The sequence below is a fragment of the Oncorhynchus kisutch genome, linkage group LG30, assembly GCF_002021735.2.
Source record: "Oncorhynchus kisutch isolate 150728-3 linkage group LG30, Okis_V2, whole genome shotgun sequence".
NCBI classification, from domain to species: domain Eukaryota; kingdom Metazoa; phylum Chordata; class Actinopteri; order Salmoniformes; family Salmonidae; genus Oncorhynchus; species Oncorhynchus kisutch.
In genome coordinates, this window is record NC_034203.2 from 15,322,478 (window position 1) to 15,327,477 (window position 5,000).

General features: G+C 43.3%; 1 pseudogene; it reads left to right on the forward strand.

Moving 5' to 3' along the window:
• Positions 1–2,366, forward strand: part of LOC109874600 (glypican-5-like) — a 206,925-nt pseudogene extending 204,559 nt beyond the window's left edge.
• Positions 2,367–5,000: the final 2,634 nt, after the last annotated feature.

Below are 5,000 nucleotides of genomic sequence, written 5' to 3' on the forward strand. Positions count from 1 at the left end.
TACCACGCGGGACTTCTGGGCCTCAATATGCAAAACTCGCTCACATACTCACGTGCACGCTTTCACACACACACACCTAAACTAACGCATATGCAGGCAGGCATGCATACACTTGCGCACGCACACACTTTTCAATCTGCTGCTGGTTTTCTGTGTTGTCAGCTACAGTACTTACCTCTGTGGATACTTTTCATCTTTAGCCAATCTTCTCCCGGGTTTCAACGCCATTGGGCAGAGTTCTCTCAGCTGTTTATATGCTCTAAAGGATTAACACAACTAAGAAATGCATGCCGGATGAATAATACAATCCCTTTCCCACCAGGCCAGCGTAGCCGATTGGACCCACTCTAATTGATTCATCCTAATCCACGTCATCATTTTGTATTGCCTGTTGCTGCAGGATTATTTTCCTTCTGCGGCAAACTGACTCAAATGAAGACCCCATGTCTGTATGCAACAGTAGAATGTATCGATCTCATTGGTAGAGAAGGGCCGGGAACGCACACGCTCGTCAGACGCGGCATGCGTGTGTGGGTGGCCATGTACTGTGTATATTTAGATATCGTTCTATCGAGCTCTCCCAACATCAGCCCTTTATCGATAGAGTTGAATGGATGAAAGGTGCCTGACTAGATTCTATTTTTCGTTTCTATTTTTGTTTCCTGAATAGCTTTGAATGAACTGTGCTTGTCCCCGGATTAAATGAAACGCAATGCAATAGTATCAGAGATATATTTTGTATCACGACTATACCAAGAATATACACGTGTCTTTTGGTACACCAACATGCTACGTGAAGTGTTGGCAACCTCCTTTCACCAGAAACCATCGGTCAAAGCCTGTTTGTACATTGTTGATTCACTATTGTTCGTCGTTTCGTCCACTTTCGTTGTTGTTGTCTGCGTTTCGCTCTTTGAATTGCACAGATGCATGTCTACCCTTCATAGTTATCCTTGTTTTTGTTACGTTAGTAACTTGAGACCGTGTACTGTATTACATTGCAACAGTCTGTTACCTCTACGAAAAAAAGAAAAAAAACATTTCATGCTACTCTGCACCTCTCTCTTTTATCTCCATCTCTCGCTCGCTCTCACTCATCTGTCTCTCTTTTTCCATAACCCATTCAATTGCTTTAGTTCTGTTTGGACAAGGTGATCAAAAGATGTAACCAGCTTATTCTACAGTTACCATATTAACCCATATTTAGGATAACAACCATTGAACAATACATTATATCACTCATGCAGAAACATACACAATGCAGTTACATACACGGCAGGGCATTTCTATCGCTTCCTCAAAATATTCAATCAAACTTGTTGTTTGATTTAATATTTTGATTGAAGTCAGTTTTATTTTTAATTTAAAAAAAAATTTTAGAAGGGAATGTTTCTTCGGTTGGTACCGTAGAGGTTTGTACACTTGGAAGTGATTAAAACCAGCAGAATGAATGTCTCAAAAAAAACAGATGTTTATACTGTTAAGGCCAGTCGGTTTCTGCTGATCACGGGATCTGACGAGTAAAAAAACGATGCTACATTTAGCCTACACCTGGGTCATGTTCAATAGGGCACGCAAAGGAAAGTGGAAATGAGACGTTATCATGACCTCTTTTTTTTTTACGTTTTTTTTTTCTTGCTGCCTAAATGAACACAACCCTCGCCTCCTCTTTCTGCTGACAAGGGCGTGACCTATATTGGGCGAAAAGTACTTTACTGTGTCTCCAAAGTTGGAGTGGTGCATTGCTTCCCGCGGCATCTGTATTGAACTGAGTTGGCATCATGCAAAGTTGGCCGACAGACATTTTGTTTTCAGGCCACATTCAGAGCTGTACTGCCGACACATCACCTGACTCACTGTCCTCTCTGCTGCATTTCCCATCTACCATTTCTTTAACTCGCATCCAATGCATTCAGATCACTTCCTATAGCATGTGTATAAATGTATATATTTTAAGTCCCTCTCCATTTGTGGTTTCATTTCCTTTCTTTTATATTGGAAACATCACAGTGTAAGAAATGTGGTGTTGTAAAGGTATATCACATTTATTCTACTATAATGCTGGACTGAAGATTTCCCCCCATCAGCAAGATTACTATCGTAATGGCCATTGAGTGTGAATGCAGTGGACATTTGCCTGACAACTGATATTGGCTCTTTCTCAATTCATCTTTCTCCTATTCATTGTATCTTCTCTCCACGCCTCATTCTCAAACCGCTTTGGAGAAGGAAGCGAGCGGAGGGACCTTGGACCTTCTCCAATAGGGTTGAGAAGGTGGTGAGGAATCCCGGGAAGGACTAGTTAAGATAGAGCCGTTGTTCTCATCCTATGTGACTTATTCCTTATTAAAGGGCTCCCACTGTTACTGCCGAGTGTTGTGGGTAGTGTGTAAGTAAGGACTCTTTCTTCACCACACACATTTATGTACTTCTGTCGTTGAGCTCTTCTTGTGTGTTCATGTTCTGTATTGTGTCATGTTTTCGGGTGGACCACAGGAAGAGTAGCTTCTGCTTTAGCGACAGCTATTGGGGATCCTAATAAAATACCAAATACACACACACACACACCGCCAGGTGCCCAGAGGAGAGAACATCCTCACACTGTTCACCTGCCCTCTGTAGCACACGGCATGATGGGAAATGGAACTGACAGGTGAGACAGCCAATCAGTGAAGAAGAAAGGAAAGGGGGGAAGACAAAGAAGGAGTACGGGGAGAGGTGAGGAGTTTCTCCTGACCTTTTCTCAATGTAAAAGTCTTTCAAATATTATGTCGGCATTTCCAGAAATGTTGATGATATTAGATGTAATTTCAGATACACAGTAACCTAAGGGGCGAGACAGTCAGGGCAGGTCGAGAGTTTTTCTAAAATGAGAGTTGAGAGGGTTGATCTGTGGACGTGTGTGGGCTCCCTGTGAAGGAAAACACCATAGCCAGCAATGCCCTTCCATCCTACCACCTGTCTGGGTGTTCTTCAGACAGCATTAGGTTGGTTACCCGCCTGGGTAACTCCCGGATAGGGTTACACTATCCTAAAGACTGTCTGTCTTTTTCCACTGCAGTGGACCTGAGCCCTCTGCTTCCTCCTTGGTCCTTCTGAAGAGTCACCCAAGCTGAGCTGCTTGAGTCCACTGATTTGTTGACCTGATCTTATGTCACAGACATCTCCAGTTCTCCCCCTTTCCCCATCCGTTTGGTAGTGAAAGAGCACGGTCTCTTGTTGTGTGTGTGTGTGTGTGTGTGTGTGTGTGTGTGTGTGTGTGTGCAACCAGGCCAGAGACTAATATAGCTGGTGCCACTGCCACTGAAGCGCTGATGTGGGCTGCAGTTGAAAATAGACCAGACAGACCAGGCAGGGAGCAGCTGTGACCCTGGATCCCCCTCACTCTCACTCTTTACATGTACACGGTGTGTGTGTGTGTGTGTGTGCATTAATATGTGTGTCTGCCCATTTTTTCTGGCCTGAATAGTCAGCACTGCAGAAACCCAGCCAATCAGCCATCTGAACACAATGTGGGCTCCATCTTTAATTTGATTACAATATACTGTCTTTGATCAGCTGTGTGTTTTATAGACTAGGAAAGGAAATGGAGATACCTAGTCAGTTGTGCAACTGAATGCTTTCAACTGAAATGTGTCTTCTGCATTTAACCCTCTGAATCAGAGAGGTGCAGGGGGCTGCCTTAATCGACAGCCACATCTTCTGTGCTCGGGGAACAGCAGGTTAACTGCCTTGCTCGGGGGCAGAACAACATATGTTTACCTTGTCAGCTCTGGCGTTCGATCCAGCAACCGTTTGGTTACTGGCCCAACGGTCTAACCACTAGGCTACCAGCCGCCCCTAACTAAACTGCTTACGCACACACATTGCATTCACTTGCGTCAGTATCAAGCTGTACGCTCATATAAAGTCATTAGTCATGTCTCATCTCTCTGAGTCCTGTCAGAGACCAGTCAGAGTACTCATCCAGAGATCTAATACTCATCCGTATAGATCAGCATCCTGTTTCAGTGTGGCGCTCTGGACTAATACAGATGTAGAAACATAATTTGAGGCAGTTTGCCACAGCTGGAAAATAATCCTACAGCAACAGGACATGTTAATTATTATTTGGATTATAATTAATGGACATTTTGTTGAGTTGATACATTTCTTAGAAGGGAAAATCAAGTCTGAAATTTCAAAGTGGAAATTACAAACTTGAAAAGCCCTTTTAAACCTCAAATACACGACAAGTTCTCCTGCAACAGGGTGATCAAATTAAGATCCTACTCCTCTCTCGCTTTCTCCATAGACAAGTATTTATGCATGCACATGCACGCATGCACACACACACACACACACACACACAGATCTTCTACTCATGTGTGTGTGCGTCAGTGTAGGTGAGATGACACCGACGTTCCCAGGCACAATGTAGTCCAATTAATGTTGAGCCTGTGAAGTGTCAGTATGTGGCCTTGGACTGTAGACTGTCCTCTCTCCTCTCATCCTTTTCTCTCCTCTTCTCTTTATTCCTCTCCTGTCTCCTAGCTAGACACTGACTCACTGTCTCTCAGTAAGAAGCATTAAATAGAGTCACTGTGTGAGTGTGTGTGTGTGTGTGTGTGTGTGTGTGTCTACATGTGTTCGTGTGTGTCTACATGTGTTCGTGTGCAGTGTGTGTGTGTGTGTGTGTGTGTGTCCAGTCTCAGTGCAGGCCAGGAGACTACCATTACTGATCTGTTTTCACACTGATGGTTTTAACAGTGGGAGGTGTGGTCAGGCTACAGATGTAGGACCTTAATTTGAGCCAATTTGCTACAGCAGGAAAATTATCCGGCAGCAATAGGAAATGTGAATTGTTATGTGCATTATAATTAATGGACAGTTTTGTAGGGAGTGATGCATTTTTTTGTAAGAGAAAATTAAGTCTGAAATTTAAAAGTTTAAAGTTTAAAAGTGAAATGACAAACTTTTTAAACCTCAAAAAGTTCTCCAGCAAAAGGGTGATTAAATTT